General features: G+C 33.9%; 1 long non-coding RNA gene across 1 annotated transcript in view; it reads left to right on the top strand.

Annotated features, from left to right (window-relative positions):
- LOC148830024 (uncharacterized) overlaps positions 1–9453 on the top strand; it is a 108738-nt gene extending 99285 nt beyond the window's left edge. The window contains exons 5-6 of the long non-coding RNA XR_016091298.1: positions 28–68; positions 4617–9453. This is a non-coding gene — a long non-coding RNA (uncharacterized LOC148830024). The remainder of the gene's footprint in view (positions 1–27; positions 69–4616) is intronic.
- Positions 9454–19920: the final 10467 nt, after the last annotated feature.

The raw sequence follows: 19920 nt of genomic DNA, 5'->3' as shown, positions 1-19920 counted from the left end.
AATGATTCTTCCTGTGTTTCTTTTTAGTTAAGGGCTTGGAAAGCTGCATATAAAAAATGCATCACAAAGTAAGTGGATATTAATTTATATTCCAGGATTTTATATTCCAAGAAAGTTAGGCCACAGCAGTTCATAAGCAACATGCTGTTTTCAACAGTTACATTGTTATTTTCACAGAATAAAAATATATTTTTTCATTGCGAAAAGATGGCTCCTAAGAAAAGTGTATTCCTCTGTTGCTCTTTCAAATTGCTTCATAAAGTTGCTTGTCGAGAGTTTTAAACACCTTGTGTGGAAAACGCATGCTGTTTACAGAGACTCTTTTAAGTTACCTTTTTAGACTGCTGTAGATTCCATAGTTATTTAAGTTAGTATAAAATGTTTTGTTCTTAAATATTTAAAAAACACTTTTTTCTGTTAGCAGTAGGACATGCCTTAAGTAACTAGATTGACAAATCATTGGTTAAGAAAGATATTCATATTGTAAAAATATAGATATATTGGAAGTTTTTACACTGTAGTACACTGTAATTTATCATATGGTGACAGAAGAAGGATGTTTCTACTTCTCCTAGTTATGATCAATTTCAAATGGTTAAGGCACACTGTAACTGGTAAGACCTTTACAAACCATTTTGAAAGTGGTTGGCAGGTACAGCATATAAATCGACTGTGATTTTAAATTATTTACTTTTGTCTTTTATGTCTTTAGTAAAGGAAAATTGATTTTGTACAAGAAATATATGATGCTACAGATAATTTATGTAGTTTTAATGCATCCTTTAAAGAGTTTTACATCTGGGGAAACATCAACATTTTCACAGAAACATAATGAAGCCAAAGGGATCTTAGTCTTTTTCTGACTGCTCAATTACTTTTTATTCTTATTCCTTAATGGGAGGTTTATCTTAACAGTGCCCTTCTGTTCTCACAATTATGTATTTTTTCCAAAATTAGTCACACCTTTTTTTCCTTTTTTTGTTCATTCTGTCTTCAAGATGAGCCACTTGTCATAAACCCGTAGATCCGATCTTGTGGTGATTTGAGCTGCACAAGCTCGCTTCTATGGGTCTTTGTCAAGTGGCATGGCAAAACCCATTACTACAAAAGTTGAATACATGAATTTACTATTGCTCTCTGATTTGTTTAGTTATTTCCTTGCTATTGTTCTTTAATTTTTTTGTCCATCCTATAGTATTGCTTGTTCTGTGTAAATTTCAATACACAAAGGCATGTTTTCTCTTGTAATGGCAAATGTTACCAATGGATATCCATGCAACTTTGAAAATAATTGATTGAAAAAAGAGGAAAAAGTATGTGTTGGTGCACATGAAGCTACATACAGTACGTTGATTCTACCGCTGGAGCAAAGGCAGAAACAAAGAAAATACAGTACATAGATCATTTTTCATAGCAGTGTTTTTATTTGTTAGAATTAATGTTTTCAGAATTACTCTTGCTGTGTCATAATTATAATGTACTTTGACAGGGAGACTTAAATACAACTCTGTTGAAGTCTGACCTCTTGTGCTCAGTCATTCTCCCACCAACTCACATTTTGGGTTTAATAAATGTTCTTGTTTTTTTATGTAAATAAAAACTATTTAAAGACTCTTTGCCAAACTAAATAAGAACAAATATAAGTACAGTAACTCAGCACTTATGCTATATTTTTCTCATTCCAGAACAAATAAACTAAAGTATTTTTTTATAAAAAAACCTTTGGAAGTCACTACTACAACTACTAACAACAATACAGTTATTGAAACCCACACATGTCTAGGTTCATTTCTTTCTAACAACATATTAAAGAAAAACATTGGGTTTCTTTGATTAAAGCCAAATTATTAGGACATTGCACCAATAATTTTATGTGAATGTGTTCCAACCCATCTTAATTTGGATTCTACGATTCTGAAGCTGTGAAATTAATATTCTGCTTAAAACTTTTTAAACTAAAAACCTAACTCATCTGTTCATTACTATTTACTTGCTTATTATTCAAAAGAAATAACAAACCAGTTATGCAACAATTGAATTATTGTGTGTAATGCTACTGTACTGTATGTGCTGTACTGTAGAGCTATCATAATGTTGATAACATTAGAAATTGAACACATGATAACTGTTTTGCAGTGCCACATACTGTATGATCCCTTTAATCTCCTTGGATATGCTTCGGTTTATAATGTTATTTTCATTTTATTTTAGGATTTATTTTTATTCCAGTCAATAAATTGTTATGCAGTAATACATTTTTTATATATCTATAAAAGCTGACATTTAATATAAATGTCATAATTCCTATTAAAAAACATGTTTGGAAAATACTGGCTCCAACTAGTGTGTATGAAATAAAATTAACCAGGTTAACAATATTTTGTTGTTCTGATTTGATTATCATTTTGCATATAATTTGCAATCTTAGTTCTTTGTTTTAATCTAAAACTGTACTAGTAGAGGTCTACAGAATTAATACAGAATTACCACAATCTAAGACATCTAAGAACAGAAGAATGTAAATATATAGATAAACATAAAATATAACTGCCACAGTAAAATGTCATGTTGGAAATAATCTTAAATTTTGCAGAATAAACTGAACTGTTGAGTTTTTGTACTTTCATTTATGAAAAGATAAATAGATGTACTATATGTTATTGTTATTTTGTCATCTAAAACAAACATAGTCCATTGATTTATTGCCTGGCTGATTCTATAAACAGTACTTTTTAGATCTTTATATATTTTATCGAAAAAGCTGAAAATGTTAATGCATATTAATGCTCCTTTGTTCATTATTCTACACCTCAAAGTAAATAGACATATTGCAAAGGTTTTTATTTGTTAGTATTTATTTGCTGTTATTTCTGCAATCTCTGTGTTTTCTGTGTCTAAGTAAAATAATGTACATTTATGAAAAATATAAACAGGACAAAAGAAGGGTAGTCTTAAACCTCATTTTAAGACTGAACACACAGTAATGTGTAGTTTTACCTCAGCTTTTTACATTTTTCAGTTATTCTGGCATTTCTTTTCTCATTTTTGGTGCATATCAATGTTTATGAATGAACATTTGGATTAGGTTTTTCCTTTTGCATAGATTTCATTTGGATGTGTTATAACCTAAAATCACTAGTTCAAGAATAAATCAAATTTTTGTTGAATAAATCTTGACATTTAATATTAATCACACTATTAAGCACTCTAATTAAGCATTCTGATTATATATCATAATTTATTTCAGTGTTTAGATATTTTTATACTATTTTCAATGTTCAGTGTATTATCAATCAATGCTACAGGATCCACATTTTTGCATATATTCTGAAATATTAGACCTGAGAAGAGCTCAGATCTCAAAGAAGACCATGTTTTCATTTACTGGAAAGCATATAAAGTTAGATTCAGTAAAACCTATTACAGTATAATCTATTTTGTCTTTGTTTCTTTGGTTGCTTTTTTTTCCCTCAGTAAATATTTGAATTTTTTTAGGACTCACACTGGTATTAAGAGATGAAAACAGAAAATGCGGTCAATATGAAATGCCCACTGATTTAGAAGCATTTCAGGCAAGAGAGACAGTTGTTGGTTTGCCAATGGAAGACATGAAGATATTGTCTCACTTCAGAAAACTGTGTGCATCCGAGTTGAGGTAGTAGGTTGTATGGTTTAGAATTACACCGTGGGAGTTAACTATACAACCTTCTAGCTTTCCTTGGAGTACACTCAAGCCATCGAGGAACACATCTCTGTTTTATATTAGATGTGATTTTATATGTGTATGTTTCTGTATTTATGCATGCATGTTTAGTTTATTTCTTAAAATTATACAGAATAGGAGTTCACAATCTTGGTTGTTAGAAAAGGCAATTTTTTTTACAAACTGTAGAAGATAAAGAAAACGTATATGACCAGATGTTCAAAATGGTCCCTAGATGGGAGTTTTAGTTTCCTTGGATTTAATAGGAGAACAAGAACCACAAACACTTATCCGGAAGGATTCCAGTGTCTCAGCTGCGGTTAGATGCAATTGATACTTCAAGCTTTTTCTGATTTTCTGAATGGGAGAGTAAATTTTATTTCTTAACATTTAAAGTAACAACTGAAATCTTTGTCCACTTTTGTCAGGTAATAAGTCTAAAAAAAAAGCATTAATGAAACAGTTTTGCAAAATATATACATACTTTTAAAGTAAAATTTGGAAATTAACATTTAAAACAAACAGAAAGCCATCTCACTGGAGACTTGTTGATTATATGAGCAAACAGACGTTTTGGCAAATGTATTACCCAGACCAGGTTTCCTACTCAATATTACTGGATTTCTGATTAAATGTTTGATGCAATGGATGATTTTAGAACTTACTCTCTTAGGTGAAAGATTTTATTCAGCAGCACATTTCTGCAAAAAGGCAATATTTTCTGATATGAATAATTCCCACAATTATATACTTTTGGATTACACTGATTTCTTTCATTCACATTGGAAATCAGGTCACTTTCTTGCTTATTTTATTAGTAAGAAATAGATTGTTTTCAACAAATTCCAAATTGGATAGAAATGCAACCACATTTCCCCCCTGTTAACCACCATTATCTTTCTTTAATCCAAAGGAAATGACTTCGGTCTTCAACATTGATTTCCTCCTTGAACATTCCAGTTCAAGACTTCTGTCTTCTGTCAAGACCTATGCCAAAAGGGACAACATATTGTTACAATTGGGGGGTTATGAATATGGTAAATAACTGTAATTGACTGAGCAGATCAATCAATAAGTAAAATTAATAATCATAACCCCAACTTGCAAGATTTCTCCAAGAATATACCCAACCGATTGCTATAGTTAGAAGCACCAGAATTCTTTGTTCTCTGGCACAGCTTTGGTGAAAAGAGTAATAATTCAGGCACAATTGGTTAAACTAATGTTTATTAACACTGACAATACACACACTACACACACATGTTACAATGTACATGTTTATCTATGTACAGCATGTACAGACAAGGCATCCCTGAGGCCTGACGTCCTAACCACCTAAAACATCCCAGACTCTTACCAAGTATTCAACTCTTAATGCCTACCAAAGCCAGAATAAGAGAAATGCTGCCTTCTAACCTAAATAGAATACAACCTACAGTTAAATCTCTCTCTGCAAACCCAAACGCCACAGAGGAAATGGAAACCTATCTCTCTATTTGAAAAACGTACCCACTCAGCACGAAATGCTGTCCTGACCAAGATATTCTTCACTCAGGAAATCCAAGTTCCCTAAGAACACGGAATGGCAAGCTCTTAGCAAGGTTCTTTTGTGTGATCTCAAACATGGACCTCTTACTTCACACACTTTTTAAGTTCTTTCCTATTGTCTCCTTCTCTCTTGCGGTCTTTTCTACCCCTTTCTCCCTCTTGATCTAATCTTATATGGTGTCTTTCTTGAATGTTGATTAACACTTAATCATTTACCCAGAACTTAATTAATTAAGGTAAACTTTATGATTGTTTTAAACACAGAACTTGGAGCCCCCAACATCTCAGCAAACATCCCCTCTGCTTAGAAGCTGGAAATGTTTAGACTGGCAGGTGTTACACACTTGATCTAGACTCTCAGAGACAGTTACTATTCATCTATAATTGTAACACAGTATTAATCACAATTTTATGCAACATTTAGAAAACGTATAAATATTAACAGAGTAACATCTGACATGAAGAATATACACATTTATCTTGACAAACTGTACAGGACACAAGTATAATAAAATAACTCTGTCCTTTTATATGTGTAGATTATGTAATTACAATAGTAAACAAATGTTTTCCAAATACAGAAAGCATAGAAGACTGCTTTTATAATTTTCAGAAGTTTTTTTTTTAAGGAGTTTATTTAAAGAATGAGGATAGAAAAGATTATTTTCAGTACTTAAAATCTGGATATTTCCTTCTTAAATGTTACAGAATACTATGAAATGTGTTTTTTATTCATAGCTATCATTGTATTTTGGGGTTCAAACCATTTTGTTGGGAGTGTTTGTCCTGAGTGTTCCACACTTAAATCACCAATGAAAGGTCAGTCGCCTGTTAGTTCTCTCACTAATGCTAAAATGTACATATATTTTGCTTTATTTGTAGTAATAACGTGGTATTCTTAAATTTTAATGCTGAAATTGTCAAGATTATTTAACTTTCACACTGCTTGTTCACATTCACAATTTCCCTGCTGACGGTCTGTAAGCACTGAAGCTGCTTACAGATAAATACTGTTGCGTTCCTTTTGGATAGTGGGATGGTTCTCATATAATGGGCTCAACTATTACTTCTGAGCTCACTCACTGTGGAGCTTGACGATGGTTGATGAAGAGAACTACTCTTTCAGAGACCCCTGGCAAAGCTCACCTTTGCTATTTCCTTAGCTGTGCTATACATTGAATTAAGATTTATCTGAGCAGTTTTGGAACTTATTTGGGAAGCTGGTGGGAAATGGTCTTGTCTCTATGCCTAAGCAATAAAAGCAAGATTCAGTGTTTACAAGAATTATATTGCTATGTTGCATTTGTATTGATTTTTGGTTTATAATATGCACAATCTTGTTCTGTTGCTTTATCAGCTTAAAATCCTAAAGCTGTTTGAATAGAAAATCCTAGACAAAAGCTATTGAGATTGCAGGTCATAATTTGTTTTTGTGGCCTTAGCCTTCACACTGCAAGGAGTGCTTACATTTGATTTCAATGGCCTTTTATCTCAGTTTCTTTTTTAGTCACACAATTAGTCAAGTTCTTTTCATACAATTACTGATCTATGGTTTATGGGGAGTTTCACTTTCGGAATACCCTTCATTAATTACAATTTATTTTTGATTGACATACTGTATCAACTGTATTTGGCAATTTATGAACCTTAAAATAAAAGATCAATATAGAGCAATATAGTATATTGCTGTTAACAATAAGATGTGTGAGACTTTTTCCTTTGCAATGCTTACTGATTATGTCTGTGGAGATTTTCGGTCTTGAAATTCATATTTTAAATGTAAAATGTCTGTCATAAAAGTGTTATTTAAACAGAAAAAATGAAGTTTGTCAGTTTTTGTGCCTGATTTTTGCAACCATAGTAAATGTTTTAGTCAGTCTAAACACTTCTAATCTCTTAGATTTCAAACACTTCATACTTTTAATTTTAGCAGTCAGAACTTCTGGGTTTGATGACATGTGCACTAGAAAGGAATTGAGTATTCTGAGATATGCCTTACAGCCGGTTTTTAATAGGAAGATGATGTGTAAGCTTACGCTCATCTTGGCTTCACTTTAGATCTTGTTCTTTAACAAGCTGATTCTATAGCTCTGATATAAACAAGAGGTGGCAGTGGCAACTCCCAGTGGTGCTCTAAACCCTATGAAAGAAGAACACTGTCAGGCTTCAGCAATCATGTCAGTTGCAATCTGGACTTTTAAAGAAGTTTTCAATGTTTTTATGGTTTAAAATCTTCGAAGCAGATCGTTGTAATTGCCTTTTCCTGCTGGCATGGTAATAGGCTGTTGATAATGTGTATACTTCATTCAGGACTCAAGTAGTAAATTTAAAATACTACTTGAGTATTTCATATTTCTGGAGTTCTTTGAAAGCACCTTAATTCCCTCCAATTTTTGTAACATTATATACTGTTCAGTTAAATATTGACCTCTCTAAACAGTTAAAAAGTTATAATTTATGTTTAAACCAATGTTTACCTACAGTATGGAAACACAACTATAAATACCATTGTACAACATATTATTTTAAATAGAGAAAACATCTCTTTTACTTATACATTAGTATATCTTAAATGTTAGTATCAACTGTTTTTTTTGTGTAAGTTGTATTTAAACTGGGATTGCCGAGCATACCAGAAAATACTTGTATACACAACTTTACTAGGCCTGACAAAAATGTATCATATGCACCAGTAGTTGCAATGTACCTGATAAACTTAAGTCATATAAACATTCCTGCAAGAACTATTACGCAGTTTATATGTTTAGTATGAACCCTTAAGGAGGACACAGAATAAGCATTTTTGGATCACTGTGGCATTCAGTAAAGTAGATGATATAGTAGAGATCATTATTAAAATATAAGTCTTCTATATCTTTTATAAACAATGTTCAGAATTCATTATATACTGCTGCTTTCAATGCTATATTCTAATAATGCACAAAATAGCTCACTGGAAAAGCTTTCTTCATATCTGTATTCTATGGTTATACTAAATTTTTTTAATTAAAAAGTTTTTTTTTTCATTTATGACACTTGTCTGCAATTCATCATATTTTCGTCATGATCTTATTCATTCTCTCTTCACTTGCCCAGAATCCAATCAGCCTACTTGGAATCTAGTTTGGAGAATTAACCTCCTACCCCTGGGAAATAATTTCACAAAGTAACTACTGTATGTTTCAGTAATTTTATTATTCAATCATCCTTGGTTTGGCCTTTACCAAGAGACATCTTCATCTGTGTTTTTTGCCTAATTCATGTCAATCCTTATATATAAGGGGCCTTCTATTGGGTAGTTCATTTTTTGAGTAAAGTATAGTAGTTGACACCTCCCACTTTCAGTTATAGTCATGTGTCCCCTCTCAGGGAACCTCTTCAGTGTCATCTCGGAAACAATTAAGCACACAATTAAAACAAAACTGCTTTTGTTTTAACACACAGGGTTCTCTCGAGTTCAAAATGACCAAAGGTAAATAAAAAAGCCATGAATATCGAAATCCATTCACAGAGCAATTAAACACCGAGCAATTAAATTATATAGAAACAATATAGGCGGCGTTTAATAAGGACATTCTGTCACAGAAGTGCTTGCTCTGTATTGGAGCCAGCCTTATATTGTTGAAACTCCTCCCACCTTTTTTCCTAAAACCACAGTCGGCATGTCTGTTATGTTTTGTGGAAATAAAATATTTAAGACTATAAAATAACTGTTTAGTCTCGAATTAACCTTTTAGGTGAGTATAGGAAATCAAAACAGCCATCAAAAACAAAATGAAAGGCATATGTTCCTTTTTAAGCTACTAGTTAGACTTCTTAAAGGGCCTCTCTATCAAAACATGTCAAATAAGTTTCTCACTGGGTTTTCAAAATGGGTCCCTGAGACTCTTGTCAAACATATGTCTCTCTGAGACTTCAAAACTCTTCTAAGGGTTTCTACTTCTCCCTCTGGTGAAGTTGCACACACAAGATCTGCTGTCTGAGGAGCAACAAACAATTTGAAACCTTTACTTCCTGCTTTTTGGACTATCGCCTGACCAATCGTAATTCAGCAGCTTGTCAGGTGACTGAGGACAGCAGGTCACTTCCCACAGCTTTCTGGGATATGCGGTTCAGAAAAGTGCTTCTGTCCTGTCTGAATCCGGTGTACTACCACATTATATAGAGTAGATTTCAAAATAGTTTAAAGAAAAAAAAAGAAATACATGTTTTAACAAAAAGTGTCCGTATTTAGAATTTTAATATTACCAGTTATAATGTTAAAATAAATACATTTTATCCTCAATATACACAGACTTTCTGGCCATATGCTCTGAAACTTTTGTACTGTTGTACAGTACATCCTTGATTATTTTTTCTTTGCTGTAATTTGCCAGATTTTCTCCCTTTATGTCCATGTTCAAATTCTTCTGTACATACTTCCTTACCTCCAATTGGTTTGCCTTCAACTAAATATATTTGTTAATGTGGTCTCTGCCAAACCTTTATGGTCGCACCAGGTCCTCTTCCACATGTGGCTTCGGATGCACATGTATGCATTTACTTCAATCAGTGGTATCCTACAAATCAGCAGTGTAATTCTTATTCTTCTAGGCCAGAAAACATTTTTGGAGTGAATTGAACTGTATCCTTGAATATCATGTCCCAGTGAGAATCACAGTGAGTGTTCCAAATCACGCTGTGTAAAGTCCACAGTGACCATAACCTTTCCTCTTCGTCATCGACTCTTGGTACTTTGGGCTTCTGTGTGTTCAGTATTATTTCTATGTCTTTGATCAACGTACTATATTTGTCCTATAATGGGAAATTTGTGTTTGAAGCTAATGGGTAATGTGGTGGTTTAGTGCTTAATTCCTCCTTAAACAACCTGGTTCAATATACAGATGCAGCCATTCAAAGTGAGCGGTACAGACACGTACCGGAGGTAATTGGCTACGGTGTCGCGCATTGTGACGCACGATGACGCGCGGTACCGCGTTACGTGATTGGTTGACCGACAGGGGCACTCATGGTCCGTTGGTCTGTCGTAGAAAGATTTACAGTAAACGTCTTTACTGTGCCCGTTGTAGTATTGAATATTTATATGGAATTTTACCACTGAAGGGAAATATTAGTAGCTGAGCATAAAAAGAATAGGAGCATACTGTAACGCATGTGAAGGCCATAAACAATATTAATTTTGGAACATAAACATACAGTATATGGCTGGTCTCGGTACTTTAAAGAAAACATACACGAAACATGGTTTCATTATGACCAGAATCGGTCTTGAGATATTTTTAACTTGATTTACAGTATTTGAGAGGTATGTCTTGACACCGATACTACGTAAATACTGCTCACGTATATGTTTCTAGGTTTATATTATGCATTTCATACGGTCAAATTACTTTTGAGCAACTGATAAGAAGCGCGAAACGGTATGCCCAGGGCGTTTTAGTTTCGTTTTGTGTGGGGACTGCTTTAACAATATCGCCGTGGATTGATTAGAGATATCAAGTACATACAAGTCATTTTTTAAATGTTGTAGTTCGTCTTGTAAAAATGTTACGAGTACATCATCTGTCAACAATTACACAGGTTCTGTTTCCATATTGCGGATTTTGGTTACGTAATATTATTTTCTAATTTCACGTTGTGAATATATGATTTGGGCAAACAGAGCCGCAAAGAAGTACATTATGGGTTGTTGTTTTTTTTTTGCAGTTTTATCTAGAACAAGCGATGCTTAAACCTTTGTCTGATTCTTGTAAAACTATCCACACGACAGTTACCTAGGAGTTGACTTCAGTGATGTCACTGATGGGATGTTTCTAAAAATCCATCCACTGTAAAACGTCTTCTCCAGTTGTCCTGCATATGTATTCGCTAATGAAGCTGTTTGTTCTGAGCCTGGTTCTCTACATTTCTGTATGAACCAGCTTAGAGGGCTAAAGACAGCTTGTGTTTAAATTTAGTGTAAGGGAATTTATGCTTCTGTGTATAATGTTTCTGTAGTGCTTTTTCAGCACTCTCCATCTGACTGTGCTGGTGGCGCTGTGGGTTAGGTTCCTGACTCCCATGTCACACGGTCTGTGATCAAATCCCACTGGAACTATGACTTCTTTTTTTAACAAACATTTCTTTGAAAATGAAACGTTTCCCTTGGTCAGAGATTAAATAAAACCTCACTCGCACCAAACAAATTTATATTTCTAAATATCACAACATGATCGAATTTAAGTCTTTTTAATAACAATGAATAGTCACCTATGCGTTACAAAATAAACATTTATATTGATTTGAATCGCGTTTTGATTTAAATCGTAAACGCGTGTTTAAATATATGTGTTTAAAGGCGATATACTGTATAAAAGCGCTGATTCTTATGGAATTTGTTCCGCCAGGGAAACAAAAAATTTATTTTTTTTAATCGCGTATCTAAGGAAAATTGCAGTATAACTTTGTTCATGCACATCATTATACAGTATCTCATTTTGTATTTCTATAAAAAAAAATCGTTTGCCCAGCCACTATTGTTGTTATTGTTTTTATCCTGTACAGCGCTTTGAGGAGCACAGCTTTCTCACCACTTAGATTACTTTTTGACACCATCCTTACACAAAGCAGAAACTGATTGTATTTTCGGATGACATACAAGTGCAAAGATTACAGATTTTAATCGTCTTTTTTCTGAACCAGGGAAAATCTGATCATGTTTCTCTATAACAATAATAAAAAACTTTATTTTACATATCACCTTTAGAAGTGGCATCTCAAAACAATACAGTAGATGTAAACCACAGATTACAAAGTAAATACCCAGACAAACGCAAATGCGTTTTTAATAAAATGCTTTCATTCATTCAACAGAGAGAGAGCGTAAAACCTGGGTGTAACAGCTGTTCCTTTTTCTGACCACTCGCTCTCTGGATAAACGTCTCGCCTGTCCTGTTCTTTGTTTTCCTAATTTGCCGATTATGCCTGCTGCGATCCACTCCTACCCTCACACCTAAAGAAGGCTATTTTAAATTTCTTTGCGCTTCCTTAAGGTGATATCACATAAAGGTGATATGTAAAATAATGTTTTTTTATTATTGTTATAGAGAAACATGATCAGATTTTCCCCGGTTCAGAAAAAAGGATCTAAAGTATACTAGTTAAGAAGAATAAATCTAAATGGGGAGAAAGCTATGCTGAAAGTTTATTAAGATACTTAGAAGACAAAGATATCAATTTATTTTAGTTAAAATTTTATATATCACCTTTAAAAGTGGAATCTCAAAGCAAAGTAAATACCCAACACTGATTGTACCCATCTGTCATGCTAATAAAACACCTTGAATTGAATTGAATTGAGGGAGAGAGGGGGGGAGGGCGAGCGAGATAACCAGGACGTAAGGCAAATAAGATACACTCCACAGACATTCACAACAGCCACATATGAAACGTTTGCACATATAGTTAAGTCATTACTTGGTTTTCAAAGTGCAATGAAATACAATATTGTTGTTGTTGCTGTTCTTGTTGTTTTTATCCTGTAAAGCGTTTTGAGAAGCCACCTTTAAAGGCGATATATAAAAGCGCTGATTCTTATGGAATGTGTTCTGCCAGGGATTCAACATTTTTTTTATTTTTTTTAATAGCGTATCTAAGGAAATCTCAGTATAACTTTGTTCATGCACAAACAGTGGCATGTTACATTATTAATTTGGGTGTCTTAATTCGATGTATTTAAAGCAGTGAACTACTGTAGGTGTAACATAACATTCAGAAATACAATCGAGAATAGTTTTGTGGTGTTTGTTTAGATGAAACGTTCCTAAAACGTATAACGTAACCGGGCATCCATATGAATCAAGTAACAGGTTTATTCCATGCTGAAAAAAAGAAGAAAGAAAACACATTCCATAAGAATTGACTGAGCTCCGCTCTGTACCACGCAATGATCCCCCCAGAGTCTCTGCCCCGGGTTATTTGGGTTTTTAGACAGAGGGTAAAAAACTCTCTCTCTTGCTTGACCTCCCCCTCCCTGTGTATTGTCTGTTTTTTTGTTAACAAGGCTCGCCAGCTAATGTGAATCGAAACCTGTCTTTCTAGCTTTTAAAGTCGTGCGATGTGTAAGCCACAATTCAAATAGAGAAAAAAGAGCTGACTGACAAGATTTAAGATGTGGCTGTCAATGTTGGATTAAAAAAAACACATTGCCCAACGTTTGTTGCATTGCTTGAAAAATAACTTTATTTCGAGAGACTAGATAAGTGTGTGTGTGTCTCTCTCTGCTGGATGTCCCTCTCACTCTCTGCTGAATGAATAAAAGCATTTTATTAAAAACGCGTTTGCGTTTGTCTGGTATTTACTTTGGTCCCTTTTAACTGTTTTTCCATCTACTGTATTGCTTTGAGATGCCACTTTTAAAGGTGATATGTAAAATAAAGTTTTTTATTATTGTTATAGAGAAACATGATCAGATTTTCCCTGGTTCAGAAAAAAAGATCTAAAGTGCTACACCTAACTTTCTTAATTCGATGTATTTAAAGCAGTGAACTACTGTAGGTGTAACATAACATTCAGAAACATTCCTAAAACGTATAACGTAACAAAATTAAAGACGATTAAAATCTGTAATCTTTCCACTTGTACTGTATGTCATCGGAAAGTTTCTGCTTTGTGTAAGGATGGTATCAAAAAGTAATCTTAAGTGGTGAGAAAGCTGTGCTCAATGTATTTAAGGGACTTAAAAGTAAAAGGAGATGTTTCATATTGCTTGACTAATTTTAAAAACTAAGTTATAAATGCAGACGCTTCCTCGGTGCCACGCCGGGTGTAAATATCAAAATATACATTCGTCCCGGGCAGAGGCCGAAGAGCGCCCGGCTGGGGTGCGCGGGGAAGAGCAGGAAAGGAGTGAAACGTATTTGAAAATAAAAACGATTACAATCTAATCCTTCCACGTTTGATCCCAAAATCCCAAGAAAAATAAATCTAAACGGGTAGAAAGCTATGCTGAAAGTTTATTAAGATACTTAGAAGACAAAGATACTGTATCAATTTATGTTGCATTAGTCTGATTATGATTAAAAAAACACATATAATTAAACACGCGTTTGCGATTTAAATCAAAACACGATTTAAATCAATATAAATGTTTATATTGTAATGCATACTGTCCAGCCTCCATTTCTCTATAAAAATTTACTCTATTACACACACACACAATAGAAGCAGGAAGCAGAAGCAGGGACCGGTGTCAGAAGGGAAGAAGGTGACTATTCATTGTTATCAAAAATGACATAGAATCGATCATGTTGTGATATTTTGAAATATAAAAGTCAATTGATTGTCCATAATATTGCTATTCTATTTTTTCGAAGAAATGTTTGTTAAAAGAAAAGTCCAGCACCAGCTGGATTCGAACACACAACCCATGAGTTGGTAATCAGGCATGTAGACCAGTGGGCTACAAGGGAAGTCACATGAAGAGAGAGGCGAAACAGCCCTACACAGCCCTGTCGCAGTACACGAATATAATCATATCGTTATTAAATTCTTTAGATACGCGATTCCATATTATATTAGCAGAAAAGCTTAAAACTACCACTTTTTCACACGCTATTTCACATGTTAGTTAAATACTTCGATGCTTAAAATGTTTAGGGAGAAATGGAATACCGGTGTGTATTTTTCCTTTAAAGTACCGATTCCTGGAATCTGACTGGCTGACACCCTTCTGAAGTGGTTCCATAATATCTGGTATACGGAAAAGAAAGCGTTGATAAAAAAGCCTGGATTCTCATGTATCTCGTACAAGTATCTTTTAATACAGTCTTTGCTGTGCTCTTGAGGATCCTTGTGATATTTTGAGCTCTAGTTGAATGATAAGTGTCGCATTTTAAATCATTTTCGTAGTTAGAAATTATGAAACGCCCTGTTAAAAGCAAGGGAGTTTTTTATGCCCGTTGAAGTAAAACAAAATGCCTGACAAAGTAAGGCTTGGACAGATTCCAAGTGCTTGTACAAATGTGCTAAAGAAATTATACTTTGAGTATACAGCTTGTCCAAAGTCATTCATTATTAATACTATTAGTAATATGTTCGGTAAAGGCTTTGATGCATAAATATTTCTGATAAAGGTAGGTTGTGTAATTTTGTCCAACTGAGCAATCTTGCTTTCATAAAATATACCAACATTTTAATGACTGATGATTAACATGCTGTAATACACAGTTCAAATTTAAAAGCTCAAATGCTGTACATGAGAGGTTAAGCTCCCCCTGGCGGTTTTACAAGGTGATGCCGGATACTTTCCGGCATGACGTCAAATGACGCGATTAACCGCGTGATACCGCGTGATACTGCGACACGCCCACCGGGGTATGCAGCGAAATACCACACCCATTTTGAATGGCTGCATCTGTATGTCTTGATCAGAGTAATAAGAGTAATAAGTCTTCGCCACTCTCATATATGAAACAGAGATTGGCAAGCTTCAAAAATTTGGTTTTTCTTAACGTTCTTAATGATACCAACTATAAGGCAATGCATTTTTGATGATTATTTAATTGGATATTTATTTAATTATAAAACATTTGTAATGTGTCCTTCAGATGAATGGTGCTGATTAGGTGTGATATTGGGCTGAAATGCAAATTCTAAATATTTCATGTACTCTAATTACAGTCCCTTTAGGATCTTTAGATAGTCTGAGTACGTACTATTGCTTCTTTGTACATATTTGTCTTTGTAAAGATAAATAAAATAGGTTTTGCTTTTTCATAATCTATTCCTTATAAAAATGGAGTCTTTGTAGTCATGCTTCAGTGTTTATTTAACTGTTATTATCGTTACATTTTCCTTTCACTAAATTCATTGTGCATCACTGTGAATCACACGTGGAGGTCCTGGTCAGCAGGTTGGGTGTGGATTAAAGCAGAGTGACTGTTATGATAAACAAACCTAATAGCACTTGACTACATACTGAGAAACCTGCACTTATAGAATAGATAGATAGAGTGAACACAATTTGCATACCAGTACAGGAGATACAGTAGATCAATGGCAATATTGTGGTAGGGTGCAGTGCAATGACTGGAAAAAAAAACATAGTCACATGCTTTAATATCATTTAAACATCTGATATTTATTGCAAATCCTTACTGTCAATCGAAATATCAAATGACCTGATAAAGACATTTGTTTGTTTGAATCACTACTATTTGTACAGTACATAACCCATCCTTACATGTAACCAGAGCAAGCTGTTACATTCTAGGACTTAAAAGAATGATATACAATATACTGACAGGCTAAAAATACTGAATCTTTTTAATATAACATTTAAAATAGTCAATATACTATTTAGAATAGTCAATAATCTAACTTGACCTGGCAGATACTTCCAGAACTGCAGAGCCTGAACATAAACAGCAAATGTCCTTTCATTTTAAATAAGAACACAGAGAAAGTGGGGAAAAAACTCTACAAAGCCAGCGACAGGATACAAGTAATCAGCCAACCTCCCTAACGGGCTGCAGCTGCACAGGAGGAGTGGAGAAATACATACAGCAGGCCATCTAGAGGCTGACTGGGCTATGCATCAACACAGCTAAGATGATATTAATGCTTATCTTGAATGAGGGAGTTTAAACTCACTACTCAATACTTTGGAAGGTACAGTATGTCATTTTTCATGCTTATACATATTTTGATCTACTTTTATCATGTTTTCTACCATTTTGTTTATATGTGTGTAAATATTTAATCAAATTAATTAGACCTGAGTTGCATTTCTTTAGTGTATCAGTAATATATTTTGTTTTCTAAAACGTTTTGAATCTTGCAGTATTTTCAAAATTTTACAGGTTTTTACTTTACGTACAACTGTATGGATATAAACATAAAAGGGTTAGCTTGAATTTCAGAGTCTTGATATTATATGTAACTGACAGCTTAATGTCTAATTAATTAAATTAAATAATGCACGTTTCAATGGTATGTGTAATTGACTGTCTCAAAATCACAAAAAATCCAAACTTATCAATTTCCTTTAAAAAAGCCTAAATTCATAGAGAAGCTACAGTACCTTCCAATTTCTATCAGTAATATAGTGAACTATAAAGCTATTGAGAGATTAATATGAATCATAAATGCAATATAATATACATTCTAATTTGGGGTAATTCCATACTACATACTGTTCATATCATCATATAAAAACAAAACATACTTTTTAACCCAGACCATAAGTGTTGGGACAATTTCAATTTTAGTAAATTTAGGTTTGTGAAAGCTAGTATTTGTTTAAATAATGTATCTTTTTGAGGCAATGTCTATGATCCACTGAATTTCCCAAACTCTTTGGGTAATCATTTTTCCAAGCCTTTACTATTGCCAGTTGGAATTACTGGTGAGCTTTTAGGTGTTCTGACATTTTTCTTATGCTTGTACAGTATAATGCAAATGTGATTGGGTTTAAATCTGGAGCTTAACTAGGCCTTTCTAAGATTTTTCACTGTATCTTTTAGAATTCATGCTGTTGTTTCCATCATTAGACAATTTACATTGTCAATACAGGGGAGTGAGCCGGTTCAAGAAACAGCCATGAATGAGTCAATACATTACTTCCACTGTTCTTCACAAATGAGGTGGTACTCTTTGCATTATACAGTATGCACTTTCTTTTTTTTCTCCACCCTTTAGCTTTCTTTGAGTTTAGTGGAATTTGTCTCTGGTGTAGAACTCTACTAGTTGATCTTTGTACTTTTGAGATCATTCTAATCTTGTATTTCTTTTTTGGTGCTGATGAGGGATTTTCATCTTGCAATTGCAAGGTCTATAATTCTGTTGTCTTAGTCTTCTGAGAGCTGGATTTTGATACCTTCATCCGTGTGCTCAGGAGGTGCTGTAGTTGGTCATTTAACTGACAGTTTTTCTGGGTTTTCTTTGACAGCTCTGATAATGTTTCTTTCATGAAGTGAATACGTTTCTCTTCGTAATCCCAGCCTTAAATCATTGCTAACGATACGGTACCTGTTTTTTTCTTTTTCTGTATATCCCAAAGTGGTGATTTTTATTTGTTTAATTTCTTTGCTATGGTTCCCTTGGTGTTTTCTTTTCCTTCAGCATATTTTCTCTTTGACTTTTTACTAAAGATCTCAAACACTAAAATCAAAACAAGACAGGGTGATAGAATGTTTTATGAGTGCCTAATCATCCCGAAACAAACACCTGGCCAACAAGAGACACCTGTTAGACGATTGTTCCAATAACTTTTTTCATTCAAAATTAAAAAGGTTCCACACACTGAAGACAGAACTGAATGGGCTTTATTAAAAGTAAAATACTTGAGTCATACAGTACTTATAGGTCATGTTTTTCAAATGAAAAATTACTCTTAGAGCTCATAGTAAAATTCAAAGTTTAGACTTTGTCCCAATACTTTTAGAGAGCATTGTATCTCTATATAGTCCAACTTCATAGGAAATGAAAGGATATGGGTCTATAGAGTAATGGCTTCATTTACTTATAATGGCACTCACTTGAACTGTATTTTCATGATAAATAAATCTAAAACGTATTGTACAAGACGGGCCAATCTCAGCAGGTGAGTGATATTGGGAGTTCCCTGGCTACAAGCCACAGTTTATAAAAATCCTAAATATACACTATAAATATTATAGACCAAAGGGGATCAGAGATTTTCCTTATATACCTGGGTCATGCTGACTAGATGTCTGTGCTTGTTTTGTTGTGCTTCAGTTTTAAATCAGTTATTTACTGATAAACACTTGGACTACCACACTGAGGGACACAGGAGGATTCAGCTGCATCAATATAGAATCATTCTGCATTTTGGAGCAACATTAAACATTTGAAGAAAAGGAACCATGAATTCTTCTCCATCACAGCCAAAGAGTCAGAGAGCAAATGTGGCCTTTTCATTTCCGCAAACAAAATGGAGTTTCAAATTGTATCAAAGTATATCAAATTAAGAGCTCTAATGTGGTGGAAACATCTGTGTCAATGGAACACTTTCTTTAGTTTCAGAACCGTAAATCTTTGTGTTGTTTCAAAGAGGTAGCTGTTCATGTACACAATTATCTCCTGCTGCCCATTAGGCCTAGTAAATCCCCAAAGCAATTCAAGGTATATCTCACAAATGATGGAGTGGCCCAGTGAGAACCCAGGTTAGTCCCCTTATTACCTTTCAGTACTTTACTGTGTTGCTGGCTGGTCAAAGTGAAAAATGTGCCTTTTTTGTGTGAAAAAATTTAGCAATATAACAAAAGCCCCATCCTGTAAAACAGCAAAGGATTTTTTTCTACTGCAGTACACCACGTATGAAATATCACCTTACTTGTTGTTATTCCTTCATTTTACTAATGTGAAAATAGTTGTCAGTACAAATATCAACACAAAATCAAAACCTTGCTAAAATATATAAAACCAAATGCCTTACCTTATTGCTTTCAGATTAGCCTTACTAGTTCCAAAGAAGTAGACATACTGGAGAATCAGTGGAAAAAAATATGGGTCTTGTCTTGTGCTGGTTTTTGAAAAATTGACTTTTGAAGAAAGAAAATTAAGACCAAAAAACATAAATGTTTCATACTTGAAACCCAAGGTATTAACACCAGTTTAAGTGTTGAAGTGGACCTCTATTGCCTTTGCTTCCCAAGATAATGCAGGAT

Source organism: Atractosteus spatula, chromosome 7 (genome assembly GCF_055471065.1).
Source record: "Atractosteus spatula isolate fAtrSpa1 chromosome 7, fAtrSpa1.hap1, whole genome shotgun sequence".
Lineage (NCBI taxonomy): Eukaryota > Metazoa > Chordata > Actinopteri > Semionotiformes > Lepisosteidae > Atractosteus > Atractosteus spatula.
The sequence above is the reverse complement of the archived record's forward strand: the minus strand, read 5'-3'. Positions and strand labels throughout refer to the sequence as shown.